The 25,764-nt window shown below is 42.6% G+C and overlaps 1 protein-coding gene across 5 annotated transcripts in view; it reads right to left on the reverse strand.

Moving 5' to 3' along the window:
• The window catches only part of CBFA2T2 (CBFA2/RUNX1 partner transcriptional co-repressor 2), a 420,340-nt gene that overhangs the window by 198,541 nt on the left and 196,035 nt on the right, over window positions 1–25,764 (reverse strand). The window contains exon 1 of one of the 5 annotated variants that reach the window (XM_029611018.1): window positions 20,382–20,549. The exons of the other annotated variants lie outside the window; for them this stretch is intronic. The gene's annotated coding sequence lies outside the window, so the exon portion shown is untranslated. Of the gene's footprint in view, window positions 1–20,381; window positions 20,550–25,764 lie in introns of those variants that run through there. 5 annotated transcript variants of the gene reach the window in all.

The raw sequence follows: 25,764 nt of genomic DNA on the forward strand, positions 1-25,764 counted from the left end.
TTTGACACTGCAAATCCGAAGACATCAAAGGCCCAATGTCATGCAAGTCTTTGCTGTCTTTGCTATCTAGGCTGTATGAGAAGTGAATGGCTGCTAATTGTAGCCACATTGATGCACATGTTAGACATCCCATAGGCCGGAAGCAAAGCAAGGGCTGGGGCTAGGACCCGGGCTCTTCATTCTCCCCAGCTGCAAATGCTCACACAGGTATACTGGGGCCAGCATAATTGCTGCCCTTCATCCCCACCTGTAACCTGCTCATAGTTCTCGGCACATGACCTGGTGGAGCACACGACCTGCACAAAGAGCTTTTCCCACAGTGTGTGGCCACAGAAACAATGCCAAATAAAATCAATGGGCAGCCACCTACTACTGCTAATGGCCAGGTTGGCAAGGGAAGGTGCTACTGGGTAATGGATTGAAGAGAGGCAAGGAATGGGGAATATTTATGTGGTCTTTTCATGCTTTTTCCTCCCCACCCGAGTCCACATTCATGAGCATTGCCTCCTTGAGGTGCTGAGGGAGGAGATCCTCCCCCTCTGGAGCAGGCAATAGCTATAAATGTGCTTACCCCCTATCAATGTTTACTTTTATGTTGTACAATTTTGAAAAATCTCAAATTTAAATCAAAATGTTTTTCAGGGTATTGATTTCACTGCTGCTAATAGTCAACTTCTGTACTATCTAGAACTTTCCAGTTTCTTCCTTGGATTTGTTAGGATTTGTAGGTATGTGGGCCCTGGGCCAAGGAGAGAGATGATACTGCCCACAGGGAGGAGCCCTGTGAGCCTCACAGTCGGGAGGCAAGGTCTCAGCAGACGTCAGACACAGCTGTGGAATAGAATCTTTATTAGAGAGATAGAGAGGCACTGCCCAAGAAAGTCACAGAGTCTGTGCGGTGGGGTATACCCAGGGGGAATACCTCAGTAGTGAAGATCCGGCAATGGTCCGCAGAGCGGGGTACACCAATGAGACTCCTCTGTAGAGATGGTACGGTAGTGGCCCGCAGAGCAGGGTACACCGATGAGGGTTTCCCACTAGAGATGGTACTCACAGTGATGAATGTTCCAGTAGAAGCCCTGGGGAACAGGGAAAGGTAGCAGTCCAAGCAAGAAGGCCCTCCGAGGAGCGGATAGCCAGAGACGAGGAAAGGGCCCCCAAGGAGCGGGTACCCAGAGCGTCTCATGCCGAAGGTGCAGGAACTGTAATGGGAAGTCCGTAGTGAGCGAAGCAGATTCAGCAATGAGGGAACTCGTTGCCAAGTCATCAGTAGGCAGGGCCAGCCAGCTTAAGTATCCTGGAGTGATGATGTCATCTGGAGGGGACGCCCCCAAGGTTCCCGCCATGGTTCCCTTGTGCGCCTAAATGATTCCAAAGGCAAGATGGCGGTCGGCAGCGCCCACACCGTCCCAGGGACACCAGGCAGGTCAGTGGTAGCTGGCGGAGGCCGCCACTCTCCCCAACAGGGTCAATGCAGCAAAAAAAAAAAAAGAGGTGTGCATCAGCAATCGTAGCCGTCTGCGACCGACGGGCGTAACAGGATCTTTCCAATACCGAACATAACTAGATGATAGTTCAACCTCTGGCACCACTGATTCACGTTTACCCTTTTTCAACCTATATTAGCCAGTTCAATAATTCTGTATTTTCTACTCAGTATTAGGCAAAGAAAGGTGTAAAGGGGAGATGCCAGGGGCAAAGCAAGAATTACCTATTAGAAACTCTTTTCATCTGTATTCATTAAACATTTGCCTATACATTTCCCAGTTTGCCCAGAGTCCTGGGTGACATCTGTGGAGCTGAGTAGACATTTAAAGCAGCAGGGTTCAAATCCTGCTGATGTTCCTTGTGACCTTGGAAAAGTCACTTCATGCTTCATTGCCTCAGGTACAAATTTATATTGTGAGTCCTCTGGGGCAGTGAAATAAACTATAGTACCTGATTCGCAATCCACTTTGAAGTAGTTGACATAGAAATTAAAAATTAAATATTTCAGTAGATACAGAGTCCATTAACACAAAGGAACAGACAACCATAGAAAAGACTTTTTGATTTCAGTAAAATTGTTGCAAAGAGAAATAAATGTCCATTTGGGCTCAGTTTTTACACTATTGCCATTTTATTCCTTTACACTTGCACTGAACAAGGAAACCTAGAATGTGGTAGTAGATAAGGAAAGTAGTCTACTAGTCTGCTAAAACAGAGAAATTTAGTACTGCTTTAGTCAAACACATAGCCAACATTATATAGTGCAAGAACGAATCTCTGGATGAAAGGTTGTCTGAAAGGCAGCTCAAGGTGCTATTTCCTCAATAAGAACTCAAAACAGTGGTGGTTTAAAGTGGCACACTGCAGTAGGAAGGCACCAGTGCCACACTATTTTTTAACTTGCAGACTTACCGTATGTCCTTTTTCCATGCTGTGTCTAAATGTAGGGGGGAGGGAAGGGGCAAAGCTCCAGCTGGTGCTAAACTTTTCCAACTAAAGGGTTCAACATTAAAATGATGACAGCTTTATCCTAAAAACAAAAGCCAGGAATTAACATGTGAAGGAGAACAGCTAGGCTGAAAGGGACAGAAAAAAAAAAAAAAAAGCCTCTCTGCACTGGAAAAAGTGAGGGAAAACTTAACCAACTTGCATTATAATACCCATCGATACTCTCTCTCACTCAGTGCTGTGATGGCAAATTGTGAAAATTTAAAAAGCATGTGGGGAAAAGTTGAGTACTATTTCACTTAACAAGGGGCCATAATAAAGCCTTCAGACAGCAATATAAGGCAGCATAAGTTAAAAATTCTTCAGCTGTCAGTCAAAAAAATAAATAAAATAAAGGTCAAATCACCCATTTTGTGGCTGGCAAATAGGCCCTGGCAAATAGCAATTCGGGATGCTCAAATACATATCTTAGTCAGTTTCAAAAATAGTTCCTCAGAAGCCCAAATAGCAGTATATAGGTTGATAAGTATATAATGAGAGATTTTATGCAAGCATAATTCAATGGAGTAGCACACATTATCTGCTTCATTAAAGCATGCATGATGCTCATCATTCTTTTCTAGACATGCATGCCGATTAGTTGAACATCTAGAACTGGGCAGAGGAAGCACACAAAATATGCTCAAGGAATGATGTCAAAACAATCTAAGGGCAAGAAGCCAAAAAAGCATGCTCACACTTCAGATCACAAGTCAGGCTCATTTAAATATCTTCCCAAACACTTAGAGGGCCAGACTCCATAGGATATAATGTGAGGAAAGCCAGGATCAAAAAAGAAAATGCTTTGTTACAGTTTTAAAAAAATAACCAGTGACAATAGCCTAGCAAATTACAAACATGCCGATGCAATATCGTGCGCTCGTTGCAGCGCACAGCTCAACACATGATTGGATGTGCGTTTTGGATGCAGGTCCAAAACCCCGATGGGATTTTGGACCTGCAAAACATGCATAGGTAATAGCGCTCATCACATGCAAATGCTATTATCTATTCCCCCTGTGCACAGGTTAGGAAAATTGGACGTTCTTCCAGGCGCCCACTGCCGAGGAGGCGCTAGGGGCACACAATTTCCCCTAGCGCCTTTTTACGATGGCAGCCCCTTTACATTTTGCATTGGGCACCCTGGAGAGGTGGATCGGCGCAAGTTAAGCAAGCGGGTGCTCAAATCATGAGCGCCTGTTTAATGCGCGTCAATATTGCATCGGCCTGCAAGGATGCAGAACTGCTGGCATGGAAGGTCAGCATAGGTGAAAACATTTTCCCAGCTCTACAATCTTTCTTCATAATTGAAAGAGCTGTCCTGCACATCAGGGCTTCTCACTGGCCCCTTAGCTGGCAAAGCAGATCTTTCCCTAGCACACAAAACTCAAGGTCCTGGATTTTGGAAATACAGACTGGTAAAACAGGCGTAAACTGAGAAGAAGCTGGCAGGCTGGTAAAAAAAAAATAGGTGAAGTCAAGAACCATGGGCTAAACTAAAAGAAATAAAAAGAAAAATAAATCTTTATGTAAGAAAAGCAAATATAAATAAGAGGAAAATGAAACCAATACGATTCTCCAAAGAGGTGTCTGAAAAAATTAAGGCAAAAAGATCACCATTCAAAAAATACAAAAACATATTATAAAGAATATCTGGTAAAGCTGAAAGCGACTAGGAAAGACGTCACGATGGCAAAAACGTGAGCAGAGGACAAGATTGCTGAAAAGGTAAGCAAGGTGACATTTTTCATCTATGTCAGAGAAAGGAGGAAGACCAGAAGGAAAACTACTAAAAGGCGACTAGGAGCAATGTGTGGAGAGACAAAGAAAAACTGCTGGCAAGGGTATATATGAGAGTAGGACAGATATATCACACCATTTAATAGAAGTGTGCATTTGCATGGAACTAGTAAAACTAGAAGTAACAAAGCCAGGGCGCCAGATGAGATACACATCTCAGGATGCTACGGAAGCTCAGAGAGGTTCTAGTGGATTCACTGAAGGTCCTTTCGATAGGTCCTTTGAGATGGGGGAGTGGTGCCCCAAGATTGGAAGTTTTCTCCTATACAATATTAACAGGAGCTGATCAGCAAGAGGACTAGAAAAGAGTAAATAAAATATATTTGGGGTGAAGACCTCTGGGCATTTCAACACCTACTAAATTGTAAACTCTCTGCTGTAAAAGCGTGATATAAACAAATGCTGATGATGAACTAAAATCAGCATACCTAGAGATGAAAAATGTCTTTTGGGATGATTCAGGACAAAGAGTGGTAATGGAATGTTTATGGTTTCTCCACCCCTTCCTACCCTCAAGTACCTTTACTCAAGCTGTGCTGAATATCCTTTTAATAGCCTTGAATAGGTTTGGAATAGACCCTTTTACAATGGTTATCTGGGGAACTGATAAATAAATAAATAAATAAATAAATAAATTTAACAGCTTTTAATATACCGGTGTTCGTGCGGGCACATCACGCCGGTTTACAATACAACTTGACAAAGGAGGAATTACAAAAAACAGGGAGCGGGTGAGGGAGCAGGTGAGAAAGGGGGGGGCGGGAGTGAGGGGGATAGATAGAGGAGGAAGGGATAGCAGCTGAGAAGGTAGAGGAGAGTAACTATAATTGAGGAGGAGGAATTTACAGGAGGAGGTATTTACAGCTATTAAATCAGTTATTTGTCTAAGGGAGGCTAAAAACTGCGGGAGTAAAACTTCAAAATCATTAAAATTACCTTTTTTTTTTTTGTTTGGCTGAAGTTATTGAAAACTTCTCCTGCTCAGACAAACCTATCAATATGAATCCAAGTATATCAGTTTTGTGGGTAGAGGGGGCAGGGATAATCATTATAACCACATTTAAGCCCATCTTTAGGAAAAGGAGGAATATCAAAAGCTTATAAATAAAAATATAAATTTCTCTTTTCTAGGCAGAGATAAGCGTAGATCAAATGCATGCTTTTAGACTAAACATCAACCTTGAACGCGCTCCATGTATTTCAACTGTAAGCAATATACCTTTCCAAAGGGCCAACAGAAGTAATGGGGGTCGTCCTGTTAGTCCAGGTAATACCCAGAAATGAAAAAGATCAAACAAGCTGCAGGAAATACATCAGCAACTAGCATTTGAGAGTCCTACTCCTTTCAACTCATCTACACAAAATAAGTTAAAGCTGGGGATGTGCAGGGGAATTTTTGTTTTGGTCTTTTTTTGTTTTTGTTTTTATTCATTTCAAAACAAAGCGTACACAATTTGCACATAGGACACACCATTTTCTGAAACAAATGAACCTGTACATTTTCAGGATTTTCGGGGGCATTGTGCATTTGTTCTTGGGTAAAATAAAATGATCAATTTGGTTTGGATTACCATGTGTTTTAAAACGAGTGCACATCCTTGATTAAAGATGTCTGAATATACAAGTAAATTATTAGTTGGAGGACAACAGGAGGATTTATTTTTGTATATTTATATTCTGCTAATCTGAAAATCTTGCTCATAGCAGATCACAACCAAAGATGTAAATAGTTGTTCAATTTTAGAACCACACAAGGGGTTGTATTAAACTACAATCTATAGTTCATTAAACATGCTTGCAGCATTCCTCCCTCATTTAAACACAGACCTGGAGAGAATAACTATCGAAAGCCAGTCGCACATATATTGGTATTCTGGTAAGATCCAAAAATTAAAAAACAAAACAAAACCCACACACATGAAAAATCCAAATTGAAAAGAAAAACCTAACATACCAAATAAAATATAAAAATAAAAAAATAAACTTACAGTGCCTGCCCTACAATTCACAAATAGCCAGCTAATTCTAATGATAATTTTCCTTTTCCACTATTCACAACCTCTCCCATGAAAAGAATGCAAAGAAATAGTCACCATGAAATTGAAAAAGTAAACACAAAAATGTCTGAGTCAAAATTTAAAAAATACCATTTACTGATGCTGTTCACACTTACTGCTCAGCCTAAATTTGTTGTCATATCTACTTTTGATAAGTTAAACTGTAAGCAGGTATTATCTATTTAATATCTGTATTTTTAATGTTATACTGAACTGTGAATTATATCTGCTGCCTTTTTATTTAAAATGTCTGCCTGTAAAATATTTTAAATTGCAAACTAATCTAGACTTACTGAATTTTTCTGACCACGGTACCCTATATTAACATGAATTCACCAAACTGGAGTAACACACTTTGAACTTCATTGTTGGGAAAAAAAAATAATATTAAAACAATGATGAGATGATGCACCTAACAAATGAACCTATACTGAACGAGAAGACCTGTGAAAATCAGACTTAATGAGCACCAAAGTGGTTTAACAACTGGCAAAGTAAATGAACCAATTGTGCAGCGCTGTTAGTAAAAGCAGTATGCATTCACAGATTTACACTGGACAGAGACTAACAGGGTGACAGAATTACCATGGAGAGGCGACAGGGAAATGATGTTAAATCATCCAGAACAGTCATGAATTTACAGGTTGGACTCAGTACATCACAAGGGGTACATTTTAAAACACAGCACGCGCGTACTTTTGTTCGTGCACCAGGCGCGAACAAAAGTACGCCGGATTTTATAAGATACGCACGTAGCCGCGCGTATCTTATAAAATCCGGGGTCAGCGCGCGCAAGGGGGTGCACATTTGTGCAACTTGCGCACGCAGAGTCCTGCGCGCGCTGCCCGTTCCCTCCCGCCTCCCCCCACCTTTCCCTCCCTTCCCCTACCTAACCCACCCCCCCGGCCCTATCTAAACCCCCACCACCACCTCTGTCGCACAAGTTACGCCTGCTCGAAGCAGGCGTAACTTTGTGCGCACTGGGCCGGCTGCCACGCGCCAAGTTCCGGTCCGGGGCACCGCCCCCAGATGACGCGCCGACCACGTCACGCCCCCCCGACAACCGCGTCACGCCCACCCCAAGAATGCCCTGGGACTTATACGCCGGCCGACTTCAAATTTTTTTTTCTTTTACTTTTTTTACCCTTCGGGACCTCCGACTTAATATCGCCATGATATTAAGTCAGAGGGTGCACAGAAAAGCAGTTTTTACTGCTTTTCTGTGCACTTTCCCAGTGCCCGAAGAAATAAGCGCCTACCTTTGGGGAGGCGCAAATTTCTGAAAGTAAAATGTGCGGCTTGGCTGCACATTTTACTTACTGAATCGCGCGGGCATACCTAATAGGGCATGTTGAGGGCGCTATTAGGTTCGGCCGGTTGGATGCACGTTTTCCGCCCCTTACTGAATAAGGGGTAAGGGAAAACGCGCGCCCAATGACAGGTAAACAGTGTGCTCTGTCGGAGCGCACTGTACTGTATTGGCCTGTGTGTTAGTTAATACAACCAATGAATGTTTTAATACCATGTAAGGAGACGATTGGCGGTCGTTATCTTTAAACCACCGACAGTGTTTGTCTGCTTTCAGCCTTGCGGAACAACTGCCGTGTTATGTTGCTGCATTTTGAAGAGCTTTTCCCCTGAAGCAAGAATCATTTCATATGACTGAACTTTGAAGCGCGACTCCCTTGAAGCAGGAATCGTATGGTATTCCAAAACATGGAGTGTGTCATAAAAAAAGGGTCCTGGGCACAAGCACAAGAAAAGACAAGTGTTTTGCAGCACTTGATCTTAAAGCCGAAATACATATAAATATGAATCAAAAAGTTATGGATCGATCAACAGGGGTTTGCAGCGCTTTGATTCTTTTTGCAACATATAAAAACACATGATAAAAAAAAATGGCAAATCGATGATTATACTGAATGGCTCTATGTTTATAGCGAAGATATCGCCGGTAGCCAATGAGGCACATGGAGATGCCTACAAGAGTGAAGGTACATATAAGGCAGTCAATATTATAAATATTGTTGAAATTTAGACACATTGGGCTAGATTTTAAAAGCCCTGCGCACGTAAATCCTGCTGGATTTACGCGCGCTCCCCTATGAGGAAAGACTAAAGAGGTTAGGATTGTTCAGCTTGGAGAAGAGACGGCTGAGGGGGATATGATAGAGGTGTTTAAAATCATGAGGTCTAGAATGGGTAAATGTGAATGGGTTATTTATCTTTCGGATAATAGAAGGACTAGGGTGCACTCCAAGAAGTTAGCATGTAGCACACTTAAAACTAATCAGAGAAAGTTCTTTTTCACTCCATGCACAATTAAACTCTGGAATTTGTTGCCAGGGGATGTGGTTAGTGCATTTAGTGTAACTGGGTTTAAAAAAAGGTTTGGATAAGTTCTTGGAGGAGAAGTCCATTACCTGCTATTAATCAAGTTGACTTAGAAAATAGCCACTGCTATTACTAGCATGGAATAGACTTAGTTTTTGGTTCTCACCAGGTTCTTATGGCCTGGATTGGCCACTGTTGGAAACAGGATGCTGGGCTTGATGGATCCTTGGTCTGACCCAGTATGGCATGTATTCAATCTAAAAACCTTAGATTTAAAAGACACCAAATAAATAATCTAAAACCCTTAAATTGAGAGACATACTCTTTAATCAGCTTTTATAATGTCAGCAGTTCAATAAAATTAAGATTTATTTATTTATTGCTTTTTTATACCAACGTTCGTTTACACATCACATCGGTTTACAGAGAACTAAATAGGAATAAAATGGTATCAGAAATGGAAGTTACATCTCAAATTTCAAACATCTCAAGGTTACAACAAACAGTTGAGATAAAAAAAGGGGGGGAATAGGATGTAAAGAAATACAAAACAGAGAAATTTAAATTTATATAAAAATAATCTAACTTATAAAAACAATATTATTGGTATATAAGAGAACTGAGTAAACTGGCATTAGTAAAGTGGCTCATGTTAGACGGAAAGGTTTTACGAGGGGGAGAGGGTGTTAGAGATAAGAAGTCTACCTGTTGGTGAGAGGTTGTACATGTGCACTCAGGGGCTGATGCAATACAGTGTGCTCAGCCGAGCGCACCGTATAACCCGCAGTTGGAAGCGGGTTGTATAGGTGCTAGGTAATCCCCTTATGCAATAAGGGGATTACCTAGCACCTGAACCTCATTCACATGCAAATGCATGTGAATGAGGTTATTAGCTATTCACTCCGCATGCAAAAATAAAAGTGTGCATCTAAGACACATTTTTGCACTCAGGCGTTGATTACTGAGCGCTCCTAAAAGTAATACAGAAAAGCAAAACAAAATGCGATATTAAGTAGGAAGAAGAAATTAACAAAAAAAAAAAATAAGCGCCGGCAGGTGGGTGCAGGAAACAGACGCTCTGTTGACAAGCATCCGTTTCCTGAATCCCTGGCAGTCTGCCGTTTAGGAAAATGCTGATAAATTCGACATCTGTTTTCCTAACCGGCGGACGGCCGACGCTCGCGTGCTCCAGTTACCAAGGAGGCACTAGGGGCACGCAAGCATCCCTAGCGCCTCCTTGATAATGCGACCCCTAATTTAAATATTGCATGGCGCCCCTAGGAGCATGTTAAGAAAGTGGGCGCTGACTGTTCAGCGTCACTTTCTGCGCATAATTATTGCATCGGCTTCCCAGTGCACAAAGCTTTTGGCTCTCAGAAAATGAGTTCAATCTTTGGAGATCAGAGTGGCAGACCTGGAGGACCTAAGGCTGACAGAAGTAGAGAGACCTTCAGGAACACAGAAGAGATGTCCCAAACTCCAGTCAAGCAGCCCTTGTGCTGCTTTGGAGGAGCAAGATCACCTGACAGGAGACCATCACCTGGGTGCGGCATAAAGCAATCCTTTATCCTCTCCCACCAAGGATGTCTCTCCAGGGCCATGTGCCCAAGAAGGAATAGTTAGGAGGGTGTTATAGTGGTCGATTCAATAATTAGGAATGTAGATAGCTGTGTGGCTGATGGGCAAGAGGAATGCTTGGTAATTTGCCTGCCTAGTGCAAAGATTGCAGAGCTCATGTGCCACCTAGCTAAGATTTTAGAGAGTACTGGAGAGGAGCTAACTGTCATGGTACATGTGGGTACCAATTACTTAGGAAGGTACAGGAGGGAGGTTCTGGAAGCTAAATGTAGGATCTTTTGGTAGGAAACAAATCCAGAGCCTCCAGGACTGCATTCCCAGAAATATTTCCTCTTCCACGTGCAAGACCTAAGCCACACTGAGCTCCAGAATCTTGATTCATAAATGAGACGACGGTGCAGGGAAGAGAGGTTTAGATTTAGTAGGAACTGGAGAACAATCTGGGGAAGGGGGGGGGGGAGCCTCAGGGCCAATGCTAGCTTTTTTTCTGCCCTGACTGAATTACTGTGCTGCCCTCCCCCCCAATTCATTCAGTCTGTCTTGGACCCATTAAAAAAAAAAAACAACACACATCACAGTTCCCTCCAGCAATCCTCAACTGAACCTATGATCAAGGGTACCCTAGGCAAATCTTACAGCCACACACACACACACACACACACACACACACACACACACACACACACAAATTATGCATTTATAACTGATTTTGCATGAAAAAAGAATATCCAAAAGCACAGTTTGAAGCAAATTTATCACTTACAGCATGCATGTTATATTTACATGCACTGCTGTGGTGCCAATCGGAAAATCCTGCAAAAAAGACACTTCTATGGAGTTAGACTTTTTGTAATGTGTGTTGGGTGTGTGTGAAAGCTATGAATAAATGCAATTACCATTACAATAAAGTAAACATCCCATACCAAAACAACCCTAACTACCAGACTCAAACAATAACAACCTTATTTATGAAACTGAAACACTGTACATATTACACCAGGCCCAAGAACACCAATACACGTCCTGACTTCTATAGATCACTTCAGATAAATTATACAGTAGAATCTCTCACCTCGGTGTCACATGCAGAACACAAAGCAAATACCGAATAAAGAGACCAGAAAGTCTAAAAAGAAACATGCCGTGAAGAACTGAACTGGAACCTACAACATGACAGCCTCTATATACAGAGCAACATACACCATTCTTCATAAAACATTAAATAAAATAAAGAAATATAAATCATAATAGTAAAATAATTTATAAAAAGAATATTTCAAACCAGTTAAATAGAACATTCAAAATTTCCCCCCAAAAATAAAATTTCAAAACAGCAGAGCATCAAATTATATCCAATAATTAAAACTAATAAGGATTTAAAAACCTCCTGCTCTCCATACCTGGGATCTTTTGATTTCTCATCACCCTGAGAATGATATGGATTGGGGGATGTATGGCCACCCAAACTATCTACTCACACCAACAAACATTCATTCTCTCACACACTCCCTCTCTCATATACATGCCCTATGTGCTCACACAATTTCCCGTGTGTACGTGCACAGGGCTGGTGGAATCACTAGGCGAATTAGGCGATTGCCTAGGGCGCAGAGCCGCTGATGGCCGCCGGTGGACCTCATCCCACTGGCGGCTGAGCGGTGAACGACTGCTGTGCTGTGTGCCGGATACACACAGCAAGAAGGATCAGCAGAGCCATGGTGGAGCTCACATCACCACGGCCCGAAGAAAAAGGTCGTGTCTAAACGTGCAGGTGCTCCTCCTCCTCCTCCTTCCTGCCCGTGCGGCCCTGGAAGGAGGAGGAGCATCAGCCACTGCAGAAGAGGAGCAGTACGGCCCGAGAAGACGAGGGCCGATACAGAGCCCATCCTGTGGCAAACCGTAAAGAAGAGGCCCAGAGGTGAGAGAGAGGCTGAGTGCCTGTAGAGTGTGTATGTGTGCGTGTATGAGATGAGTTAAGAGATTGTATGTGAGAGTGAGTTGAGAGACTGTGTGTGGGAGTGAAGACCTGAGTGTTTGCAGAAACAGCATGTGAGAGCCTCTGTGTGAGTGAGAGCCTGTGCTTGAGCAAGACAGCATGTGGGAGTGAGAGAGAGCCTGTGTGTGTGAGACTCAGACAGCATGTGCCAGTGAGAGACTGTGTGTATGAATGATTGTATGAGAGAGCATGTGAGAGTGAGAGCCTGTGTGTTGTGAGAGAGAGAAAGCATGTGAGAATGAGAACCTGACTGTGTGTTTAAGGAAAGAAGACAGATGGAGAGAAAAGAAATAGAAAAAAAGACAATATAAAAGGATATGGCAAAAAAACAAGAAAGGGAAGGTGGAAAAAAAAAAACCTGTGACCAACCGATTAGAAAACTAAGATCAGACAACAAATGTAAAAAAAACCCAGATTACTTTTTACTGGTTGGCACATGTAATCTTTGGGAATGTGCAAGAGTAGCACTTTATGCGGATCTCACAATGTATGAGATCAGCATGGAGGAACTGGAAGCCCTTGGGGCCTGCACAGAGGAAGCAGCGGAATGGGCTTCACTGCCAGTAGCAGCAATCAGCGCCTCCCCAATAGCCACGCGGCAGCAGTGACAGTGGCAGCAGAGGAACGAGAGAGGTTCTGAGGTTGCTGGCAAAAGAAAGAGAGGGGGTCTCTGCCTTTAGTGTGTGCATGTGTATGAATGGGAGTCTGCCTGGGGGTGTATGTGTGTGAATGCATGGGTGCCTGCCTGAGGGTGTGTCTGTGTATGAGAATGAATGAGTGTCTTCCTGGGGTTTGTATGTGTGAGAATAGGTGCCTGCCTGTGTGTGGTGTATATGTGTGTGTGAGAATAAATTGGTGCCTGCCTGGGGGTCTGTGTGTGTGAGAATGAATGTGTGCATGCCTGGGGGATGGGGAGGGAGTGGTGTGAAAATGAATGGGAGCCTGCCTGGGGGTCAGTTTCAGTGTGTGAGAATGACTGGGAGCTTGCCTGTGTGTGTGTGTGTGTGTTTGTGTGAAAATGATTGGGAGCTTGCCTGGTTGTGTGTGTTTGTGTGTATGTGAGGGAGCCAGTGAGAGTGAGAGCATGAGTGTGTATGAGAAAATCCAGGGGAGTAAGAGTGTGTGTGTGTGGGGATGTGTGTGTGTGTGTGGAGGGGGAGAGAGGTCTTACAGCCTGAGAGTGTGTCCGTGTCTGTGAGAGCGAGAAGTTATGGTTGGGTATAAAAGCATGAATGTGTATGTATGTGACAGTGTATGTGTGAGGGAGAATGGACGTGTGAGTATGTATGAGAGAGAGAGGATAACCTCCTAATCCTCGACAATATCAGGGTGACTGGAAATCAAGATCTCCCAAGTATGGACAGCAGGGGCTTTTTAAAATCCTTATTAGTTTTAATTATTGTGTGTTATTTGATATATGTGCTATTTTGAAATATTTTATTGGTGTTTGGGAAATTGTAAAAAATGTATATGATTTTAATTAATAGAAATTCTATTTATCAGTAGTTTTAAAATATTCTTTTATTGGTATGGTTTTACTGTTATAACTGATGCTTTATGTTTCTTGATTTTATTGTTTTATGAGGAATGGTGGTTCTGTTTTTCCATTGTTAATACACAGAGTCTGGCTTCTTGGGGTTTCCATTTGTTTTGTCTAATTTGTGCTCCTTTATTTTGTATTCTGTGAGGGTCTGTCTCTGCTCTGTATGTGTGACCATGATGAGAGATTCTGTTAGCATGTAGTGTCTGTATAGGGATCTATAGCAATATGGTTTGTTTTGTTTCCTCAGTAGGTGGTGTATTGTTATCCTAGGACCTAGTGTAATATTTACCCTTGCTCAATGCTTATTCACAGGTAGGGTTATTGTTGTTTGAGTCCTTGGTGTTATTACTGTTATGATGGGATTGCAGTATAGATTTTTTAGTGTCTTTTTTGTGGGGTTTTGTGTTAGTTCACAATGTGTCTGGCAATGGAAGGTGTTTGTGCTGCTGTTACTGTGAGGTGACACCAGAATTTGAAAATATCTTTTAGTATGATGAGCTGTAAGGGAAACATCCAAGCTCCATTGTTTGGGGGAATTTCAGTGGATGCACAGAGTTAGAGAACTGGAGGTGCAGGATTTATATTGACATTCTGTCCCTTCCTATATATTTCAGACTTCACTCTTATAGCCATATAGAATTAGTTGAATGAGGCTATCAAATAATTTTATAGTGTGAAACTGGCCAGCTTTTTAAAATTACACAGAAGACCCTTTGGACTTTTTTTTATTAATACTTTTTTTTTTAATAACCAATTTTAAAGCAGGATCCATGCTATAGAGGTGTGATGAAGAAATGTCATTTTGGCTCCCCCCCCCCCAATTCTTCTGTCTAGAGACACCACAGATTTTCTGTGACCTTAAGCATTAGTACAAGTAGGATTATGGGGGGGGGGGGGGGGTGCTGGAGACCCTTGGTGCGGCACTGGGTGCGAGTAATATGGGGCCGCAAGCGGTGGCAAAGAGGAGTGGAGATCTGGCGGGCCGCAAGCAGTGCACAACCTGCTCGCGACCCAGAAAACCACACAGTCAGCGGGCGTGATCGAGAATGAGGTAGGAGTCGGGGCCAAGACCACGGGGTGGTGGTACAACTGGGGGAGGGGGGGGCGCAAGGGAGAAGGCTCGCCTAGGGCGCCAAATCCCCTTGCACCGGCCCTGTACGTGCATGCCGGTGAGAGCCTGTGAGCGACACAGGCTCTCTCAGGCACACGTCAGGCTATGGTGAGATGAGCTTCGCCACTGCCCCACAGGTATGTCTTTGCTTCGACCCCGCTGATCTTCCTGCAGTGGAGGTGGGAAGCTGCGCGTGAATGCACGCAGCAAAGAGGGATCACTCTCGTGGCCTTTTGCTATTTTGGGCCGCTGGTGGGTTGAGCTCCGCTGGCGACCAGCCTTCTTTGCAGCCCTTCCTCATTTTTGCTGCCGCAGGGTTGAGCTCCACTAGCGGATCCCCCAGATGTGTCATCCCATGCAAATTCATGGTGTGCACACCCAGTCGCACCAGGTCTGAGGAGACTATTCTGACAGGGAGGGCTCCACTTTAACCATAGTGGAACCAGGCTGCTGGCACCAACATTTATAAAGGTGATAGAACAACTTTTAAACTAGACCATGAGGGAAGCTGACAGCTGCTCAGAAGCATATTGTTCAGATCGATGTATCTTCCAAAGATACTTGCAAAACATGGAATATTCCATTAGAGAGGTTTGTTTAAAGCTCAAGTAAAGTGCACCCAAAGTGTCCCCAAATGTAAATGACTGCTTGTATCATTTGCTAACATGCAGAATGTGAATACAAAGAGACATGTATTTATTTTTTTAAATGTATATCCCGCATCATCTAAAATTCTGAGCAGCTTACAATAAAAACATATATATCATATATCAACATATATCATCGGTAAAATTGGAGAGATAAAATGTATGGCATTATATAAGGATACAGAGATGTGGTGGAAAGAGGACACCAATGGGACACTGTAATACCAGGGTATACATTTTATCACTGTGATAAAGCAGATTGAATTGGTGGAGAGGTGGCACTATATATAAAAGACGGCATAGAGGCAAGCATCATAAAAATCCTGCAGGAAACTAAATGCTCTTGTGGAATCCTTAGAGATTAGAAATTCTGTGCGTAATGGGTAAAAGTACAGAAGTGAGTGTTGTATAGTATGCAGGACTACAAACACTCCAAAGTTTAGAGGACAGGACAAAGGTCAGTTATGAAGAATGCTGCTATAGCACACAATGCATATATATCATTTTAAAAGATACTGTGCATCTAATGATAAAATACAAAACAAGAGTGTTTTAAGGTTTGCATGCATAAAAATCCTCCAGATCTTTGCAAAATATTTCCACAAAGTAGAATGTGGAGGGCTGCCTCTGACACACCTGCCAAATACTAATTCCAAGCCAATGGGGACATTATTTCTTATCTGTAATCCTGCATGCAGGTTTAACTTGTGGGAAATTGGGTGGACTGCAGTTCCAGCATTTTTCAGGCCTAAGAGGTGGTGCAGCAGGGGTGTTCTGCCCCAGCCCTTTCTCTCTGGGCAGCCTGCAGGGAAGAAAAGAGGAGGGGCTGAGCCTGAAGCACCCAGAGAACAGAACAGCCACTCTGCTCTCTAACCCAGCCCCTCCTACCTTGTTCCCCCTCCCCCCACTTCTCCTCCCGTATTACAGGGAACAGAAGGGAAAGGGGTGATATTGAAGCAGACTCCACTGCAAAGAATTAGCACGTTTGAAAGTTGTGAGTGGTAATGCCAATTGTCAAGGCTTCAACCCCGCTCTTGCTGAACAGCACTAGTGCTCAAAACTTCCAAACTTGTGTTAATTCAACCCCTTTGTGTGTCCATTACCGAAAGTTTAATGTCCAGCTGCAGAGCAATCCAGAATAGCGTTCTGCCACCCTTTATCTGGGACCCAAGAAAGCGGGGCAGGGGAGATTGGCTCCCTTAAGGTATAGGTGTGTGTTCACAACAGACTCTGGTTCTGCCCCTTTGCACAGGTCAGATCTAGCCGCGCCCATCTCACCCCCCTCTACAGTTTCACTTCCTTTTGGTCTACAAATTAAGCCCTACATGCATGCAATACAATGCCAAGAATGCTTAGATGCAAACATTGAAATCCAGGGTCAGGATCACACTGCTCTAAGGGCTTGAGGTAACTAGTAGCTCTGTCAATAATGCCACAATACATCCCCCACCACAGATTTCACAATACTATCACCCTAGGCATGCATCTTCATCCCTGCATATTCTCAGGACACAGAGCATTCCTGTTTTGTTTCCCTTGCAGGAAGTCTTGCCTTATGTTATCTACTAGAATTATCTTTTGTCTAATTTGAGTACGATTTCATTAGATACTTTAAATTACTAGGTCTGGTTTCAGTCTGTTGAATTTCACCTGACTGGACATGTGAAACTATCCACGCCTCAGAGTACCTCTGGTTAATGTGAATGTACTTTAGGATGTTATTCGTTTAGAAAAGTACAGATGATGCTCTGCAGTCCATGAATTAAAGCAGACCGCCTTTTAATCACATCTCTTTCTATTCTGTAAAAAAAAGGAAAAAAAAAAACCCCACACTCGCACAAACACCCTGCTTATTTAAAGCAGTAGATGCTATGCTGAACAACTCTGAGTGTGCAGTGCCACTGGGTAGCAATATGCATCCTTTAGGGAACAAAGTTCAAAGCTATACCAAATTTGCTTTTCTTCCACCTGTACAGGCTGTGAACTCCCCATATTCCCCTCAGGGCCAGACAGGCAGCATACACTCCATTCAGCTGCTTTTTCAGTAGATCCAGCGATAATCAGAGGGCTGCCAGGAGTTGACCAAAAATGAGCAAAATCTTTGTATGGTCATATTCTAAAGCTGCCTCCCCTTCAACAGCCCCCTGATTCATCTTTAAAAAGGCAAGCAAAACTGCCATGACTCTTGATGCCTTTGCTACAGAACAGATTAGCTGTGTCGCTGTTACTCTATGCCGCTTTGAAAGAGAACTGTTGCCTTTTGGTAGTGTATTCCTTTTACAAAACCACTCCTGGGAAAAAGATAAAAACATGCTTGCATTCATACAAAAGGAATTACTTTCCACAAAGAAAGCTCCTCAAGGCGATTAGAAGAATTTTAGCAGTATTTATATCACAGCGAAGGACTTCCACAGCCAGTAATGTAGTAAGACTCTGCAAAGGATGTTTTAAAGTTAGAACAAACTAGATTTTATATTGGAGATACTTCTAACAAAACACACACACACACTTTTTAATGACTAACAAACAGAGCAGAACAAATTCAGTGGCCATGGATGTAAAGTTAATAAAAAAAAAAAAAAGCACATTGCACCACTTTTAGTTAGTGGGAGCTTTTACAGTATTTGTACTAAATTTCAGGACAATGCAATCAAGCCAGTAGATAACGTGCAACATATTACATTGATGCCTTACTTAAGAAACTTATTAGTTAGTCAACCTCAGCACTGAAAGCCTACAAAAAAAAAAACAACAACAAAAACAGACATTAAAGCATAAAACTCAATTAACGTGCCATAAAATTCAACACTCCGCATCTTGCAGCTCAGGAACCTGCTCCCTCCAATCTTCAATTCCTCTAGACATTTACGTTCAGTAAGTCAGTCAAGTATCCAATAATGCTCCCAAACAATGCCCAGATCTTCACTTGAACTTATTCATCACAGAAGATTTAAGGTTTCTGTTCATAACATGGCTATCTTTAACGCAATGTCGAACCAGATGGATGAGACAGAAATGGGCAAAGCTCCAAGTTATAAAGCAGCATTTAAGATGGACCTCTGGAAAACAACTGCATGAGGACAGATCGTCAACTGGGAAACTCTGCCTTCAAATGCTTATATTTTGAGAGCCTCTTGGCCACAGATATGATCATCTGAAAGCAACATGTGCACATCAAACAACCCAATGGTATGCTTCTATACTTATTGTACTTCTGCAGGATGTGTGCAGTTTAAAAATTCAGAGACTTAAATCCATGTTCGGATTGCTTTAACCAGTTCAAAGTATTCGCTCCTTGACCGGTAAAATTTAAGCATATTTAACAACTGATATTTTCTTATCTTCCTGATCAGCAAAAAAAAAAATAAATTTATTTTTGAAACCATTCCATCCACAAAGGCTTGAAGAGAAAACCAAGAGAGCAGGGAAGTTAGTTTCTTGAGTTCTGCCTGACCAATTCAGAATGAACTCAAGGCCAAGACATTATCAGGTAAGAACTATTTTCACCTTCCTATTCATCTAGACTAGTCAAGACAAATGGAATGTACCAAAGGTTACTCCTGAATAGGGCAGGATACTGCCAAATCCGCTCTCCATTTTTGGAAGTGAAAGATCTTCTCCCAGATGTTCATATCTGAGTAATGATACTTAGGAAAAAAAAGTAGAGAAGACCAAGTTGCTGTCCTACAAATCTCTAGAGGAGAAACCAGCCAACCTTCCATACGCCACTATACAGGACAAACAGATAATCTGACTTCGGAAAAATATTAGTGACCTTGAGATCTCATTACATCTGCACTGAATATAATTTTATAGAAGACTGCAGAAACAAGATTTTAAATAAACATTCAGCGAAATCGGAATTCTTACTAACAAAGGCAAACAGTGATTCAAAATGAAAGAATGCGACCACTTTCGGAAGAAAAGAAAGCACTGTGCGAATCTTAACTATATTCTTTGTGACCAATAAAAAAAAGGCTCTCTGCATGAAAGTGCCTGTTGCTCCAAAATTCTCTAAGCTGAACAAATAACAGCTAGAAAAACCACTTTCAAAAATAAGCAGCTTCAGAGAAATTGAATAGATTCAAACTGCAACCCAGAAAGAAAATACAATACCAAATTTAGATCCCAATAAGGAACAGGAATCATCAGAAGGGGCCTAATATGTTTAACACCACTTAAAAAAATGACATGTCTGGATGCGAAGATAAGGGCCTATCAAAATGCATCCCCCCCATTAGCATGCAAGAGCTGTGACCTGCATCTTCAAGGAATTAATAGCCAAACCCTCAGAAAGATCTTCCAAAAATCACTGGCATAGTCACCTTACCATGGAGGAAAGGCATACAGAAGTGCTTCTTCCAGCCAAGTCTGGACTACAACATTGAGACTAAAAGAATGAATGTCTTTTCCAGCTGAAATTTCTTTCTACTTTCACATTTTTTATGGTCACCAAGAGAGCCATCAATGGATTCCCCAGGGTCGATAACTTTGTAACTAAGAAAGTCCTCTTAAACATTTTCACCCAGGCTATGTGTGAGGCTGCAATTATCTTCAAATTCTCTCTTGCCCAAACAAATAGTTAATACACTCCAAGGACACTTGCGGACTTGTACATGAATCAGTGAGGTACCATGCCATCACTGTGGCGTTGTCGAACATTATTCTGTCTGCATGACCCTTTAGTAGAGAGCAAGTTTCTGGATAGCTAAACAAATAGCTCTGGCTTCTAATCAACTGATAGACTATTTTGTCTCCTCGAGAGTCCAGTGACCTTGAGTCACAGGTCCCAGATAATGTGCATCCCCCCTCCCCCCATCAGACTAGCATCCATCCTCACCATTACTCAGGCTGGGGATTCAAGGTCCACTCTGAACTCCAAGTTCTTGCATTTAGCCACCATTGCAGACTCATCCTGATGGATCATTTTATGGGATAGATCTGAGACTGGGGATTCCATCTGGAGAGCAAAGCATTTTGAAGAGGCCTTGTGTGTGCCCTTGCCCAAGGCACCAGATCCAGTGCCACTGCCATGGAACCTAGAAGTTGAAGATAACATATAGTCAGACTCTTGGCGAACATTAATGAACAGACCTGCTGCCCAGCTTCTGAATAATCTGTCCCATTAGCCAAACCCAGCCTATGTTCGTGTCAAGCAGTACTCTAGAATCCGAGGTGGCTGTAATTTGCTTCTGAGAAATTAAGTGAACAACCTAATTCCTGAAAAAATAGAACTACCTTATGGATAGCCAGTGTACTTTCACAGACTGACTTTGTCCTTATCCAGATACCCCTTCCTTGCACAGTGCTGCTGCCACAATACCATTACCTTTGAAAACGTCCTCAGAGATATGGCTAGGCCAAAGGGCAGTGCTTGAAACTGATGAATGCGCCCTAGCACTGCAAAATGAAAGAAGTGCTGATGATCTGTCCTTATCAGAATGTGAAGCTAAGCCTGTTAGATCAAAGGAGGTCAGGAATTCTCACTTTCGCATCACTATTATTACAGACTTCAATGTTTCCATTCTGAAATGAGTTACCTTCATGAATTAGTTGTTGACCTGCTTCAGATCCAGAATTGGAAGATAGGACCCTCTTTTTTGGAAACCACAAAATAAACAGAATATTGAATTAGAACCCATCAGTCTTCCAGGACAGATACTATCACCTTCTAGTCCAGGAGTCTTCCTCGAGTTCTTATGGCTTCTCTTTCTGATGGAGTGACAGAGAGGACCATGAAAGCATCTGAAATAGGACAAGAGAATTCCAGGGCGTAGTTATCCCATATGATCTCTATGACCCACTGATCTGACATAATTTGGGCCCCATCTCTGATGGACGTCCGTCACAATTCTGCTTGCCCTCAAACAGCTCCTGACCAGAAGGTCCTTCCTTACTTCCTCTCATTTGAATAAAAAGACTGAAATCTGCCAAAGGTTTTGGATCTCCGATTACTAATATTTCTTCCCTGCTTAAATCTTCTGGAGTCCCAAAGTCTATTCCAGACCAGAAAAGAACGTGAGAAACATCTTAACCTATCCTCGGGAAACCATGGACTCCCCTCAAACCTTCACTATTTGCTCAAGATCTTTTCCAAACAAAACTCTTAAAAGTGAAGTTTTGACAAGTTGGACTTGGATATGGAGTCCGCTGATCAATTTTGCAGCCAAAGCAGCCTCCTATAGATGCCATACCCCTAGCAGACATCCGCCAAATATGCTGTTCCTGGTTCCAGCTTTGGCCAGAGAGCGTCCTCCCTTAAAATTTGCTTCAGGAGATACCCATTCCAATTCTATCAAATCTTTCACAGATTTAAGGGAGGGAAGAACTTGGAAAGTTTTCAAATATGGATCATAACAGGATCTTCTGCTGAGGAAGAAGTCTCCTCCTCCTTATCCTCTACAAATTTCAAAGTATATATGAGATTGGGAAATTAAGCATGCAACTTCCTTCTTATGAAAAAGGACATAGCATTGCAGTACCATCTTCCCCTTCAGGAGGATATTCCGTTTTTTCAACTCTTCCTTATTATTTTCCTGTGGGACTCTATTGAAATCACTAAGAGAATCCTCTGAACCATAAAAATGTCTTCCGGCAATTTCCTCTCTTCCTCCCCTCTGGACCTTCTTCTGCCCTGACCTCCTGGAAAATCTGAGTGGTGGAAGGACTGAAGCAGCTGAAGGGACTGCTTTCTGACCTACAGCAAAACGCTTGTTGCAGACATTTATTTTTTTAATTTTCTCTTTTGTTCTATATCACCTATTGTCAATCTAGGTGGTTTACAAATTTTACATACATACAATTTTAAGATTAATTAAATACCAATACAAAATAATAAACATACAACATTTAAAAAAAAAAATTGAAATAGAGGCCCAAATCCAGGAGGACTCCAAGGAAGGGGGAACAGAAGTTGTTTCTTTAGAAGCTGCTGCCGAGAGAATCTACCTCATTCCCCATCTGTGTACATGCAGCCAGGCTGAGTTCAGAAGGTTCTAAAATGGCCACTAGTTCCATTTCTGCACTCAGGACTGCAATAGTGAGAGGCTTCCTGGATGTTTCAGCAATTGTGGACACCCCCCCCCCCCCTTCCCTGGAGAAAAACTCACTCCTCATGAATCATGAAGCTCTCTTCAGCTGAAAGGCATCCACTCGTGGATTCCGGTGGACTACCTCTAGATATGTAGAACCTGACTATTTTTCTTAAAACTTCAGGTTTTGAAATCATAGATCGTCCTACTTTTCTTGTTTCCTTGACAATTGAAGAAGACACCCGTTCTTTACAGCTGTGCAGCCCACATGTCTACCGCCCCACTCAAACAGGGCATTAAGGAACTCCAAAAACAGGATTACAGTGGGCTCTGGTAGAATTAGATCTGTGTTGCAGAGACATACACTGTATCAAGTACAAGTACAAAAAGCCTTCTCTATATTAAATACTGAAGAAGTTCTTGAGAAAAAGATTGAAGTGTTAACTGAGAAGAGAGAAGAAACCCAATGCATATAGAAATTCCAGATCAGTAACCAAAGGAAAAAAGCTCATTGCGATGGATGAATCTGTCATCAGAGGCAATAATCCTTTCCTTTGCACAATTTCAATGGGAAAAGGTGAAGTGAATAACAAAACTCAACTAAAGTCACAAAAGGAGTCCAAGAAAAGCAGTGAACTGAACAAGAAAAGCTGGAAAGCTATGAGCACAAATGCCCGTAGTTTGGGCAATAGGATCCCAGATCTGCAAGCCCTAATGGTGGAGGTTGACTTAGACATTGTTGCTGTCACGGAGACGTGGTTCACGAAATCTCATGATTGGGATACGGCCATACCGGGCTACAACTTGTTAAGGAAGGACAGAGAGGATAGGAAAGGGGGAGGAGTAACTCTTTATGTCAGAAACAATATCCAAGGCTTCTGAGCTGCAAGGAAGATGGGGCAATGAAGAAGCAATATGGGACGACCTAAAAAAAAGATGATGGGGCATCCATTTATATTGGAGTGGTTTACAGGCCTCCAAATCAAAAGGAAGAGCATGACAGAGATCTGGTTGAAGACATCCAAAAGATGGGAAAGAAGGGAGAAGTGGTGATTGTTGGAGGCTTTAATCTGCCAGATATAGACTGGAGAATCCCTTCTGCTGAATCTAGCAATAGTAGAGAAATAGTGGATGCCTTGCAAGGGGCTTTGTTCAAACAAATGGTAATGGAACCCACAAGAGAGGGAGCTATACTTGATTTAGTACTCACTAATGGAGATAATGTCTCTGATGTCCAAGTGGGCGCCCACCTCAGCACAAGTGATCATCAAACGTTATGGTTTCATATCACACAAAGGATATGGAGAAGAAGCACAAAGACCTGAGTTTTGCAGTTCAAAAACACAGACTTTGAGGAAATGGGGAAGTACTTGGAGGAAGAACTAAAAGGCTGGGAGAATAAGAGATGTGGATCAACTGTAGACCAAACTAAAAGGAAAAGAAAAATGAAACCTATATGGTTCTCAAAGGAAGTGGCTGACAAAATAAAAGCTAAAAGAACAGCATTCAAGAGGAGACGGCACAAAGAAGAATATCTGGTACAACTGAGGGAGACTAAGAAAGTAATCAAGACAGCAAAAAGTCAAGCGGAAGAAAGGATTGCCAAAGAGGTAAGGAGAGGTGACAAAACATTTTTCAGATACATCAGAGAAAGGAGAAAAGTTCCAAGTGGTATAGTGAAATTGAAAGATGAAAAGGATGAATGTGAAGAGAGAGACGAAGAAATGGCAGAAATACTAAAATAGTTCGGTGTTCACTAAAGAGGACTCAGGAAAAGGACCGTCACTAGTTAACAAGAAACTGGAGGGGAGTGGAGTAGATGTAACTCCATTTACAGAAGAGAATGAATGGGAAGAGCTGGGAAAACTGAAAGTGGACAAAGCCATGGGGCCTGATGAGGTTCATCCCAGGATACTGAGGGAGCTCAGAGATGTGCTGGCGGGTCCGCTGCGTGACCTGTTCAATAGATCCCTAGAAACGGGAGTGGTGCCAAGTGATTGGAGAAGAGCAATGGTGGTCCCACTTCACAAGAGTGGGAGCAGAGAGGAGGCTGGAAACTACAGGCCGGTTAGCCTCACCTCAGTGGTGGGTAAAGTAATGGAGTCGCTGTTGAAAGAAAGAATAGTGAACTATCTACAGTCTGAGGAATTGCTGGACCAGAGGCAGCATGGATTCACCAGGGGAAGATCCTGTCAGACAAATCTGATTGATTTTTTTCGACTGGGTGACTAGGGAATTGGATCAAGGATGGACTCTCTACCTGTTACCCAGGTAGAGAGTCCATCAAGCTAGGTTGAGAGAACATTGCCCAAATCTCATCTTGGAGTGAGTTTCCTCACTCCGAAGGCCATCAGATCTTCACAAGAGACCACTGTTCTATTCGTACGTGTCACGTAGAATGTCAAAGTGGCCCCTAACCCCCTACACTCATACCTAAATCCCACCTCGAGTTACTAGGTGGGCCTACCATAGGGATACAAATACCTACCTATACGCCCCTTTTGCTATCGCATGCAGTACTTACTGCATTTTGATAAATCCAAGCCTAAGCTAGATATCCACTTAGATGCAGTTCCACCACTGCTCTCTGCATTATGGCGGGGGTGGAAGGGATACAGAACCAAAAGGTTACTAAGGGCCAAGAGTAACAGATAAGTATGAGAGAGGAGAAAAAAAAAGTGCGAAGGCTTGCTGGGCAGACTGGATGGGCCATTTGGTCTTCTTCTGCCGTCATTTCTATGTTTCTATGGGTTTTTTTTAACTGAAAAAGTAGTCTGGGGATGGGTATGGGGTTTCAGGTCGACAACTTTGCAAAGCAGGAACTTCTTGCACTTCTAACATAAAGGTCAATACAGTAACGTGCAGTTAAAGATTGCCCGTCTGTAACGTGCTGGGAGCGCACAATACAGACGAGTAAGGCGATCCAGCGATACAGTCTCCAGTTTCACGCGTCCTTAGCGCTTCCTAAAATAGACTCATAACCCTTTCCGCACCCAGCATTGTAAATGAACGAAAAGCTGTATAATGAAGGAATTAGCTATTCCCCTCCGATACTGTAACGGGCGCTGATACTATCTCCTCAGTAACCCGCTGTTTTGCCGCGGCCTTAAGTGTTAGTTTACCGCCTCCCCCTAGTAGGAGTTAGTGTAGTGTAGTGTAGTGTAAAAAAACATTGCTTACCCGCCCTGGTCC

The sequence above is a fragment of the Rhinatrema bivittatum genome, chromosome 8 (assembly GCF_901001135.1).
Source record: "Rhinatrema bivittatum chromosome 8, aRhiBiv1.1, whole genome shotgun sequence".
Taxonomy (NCBI): Eukaryota; Metazoa; Chordata; class Amphibia; order Gymnophiona; family Rhinatrematidae; genus Rhinatrema; species Rhinatrema bivittatum.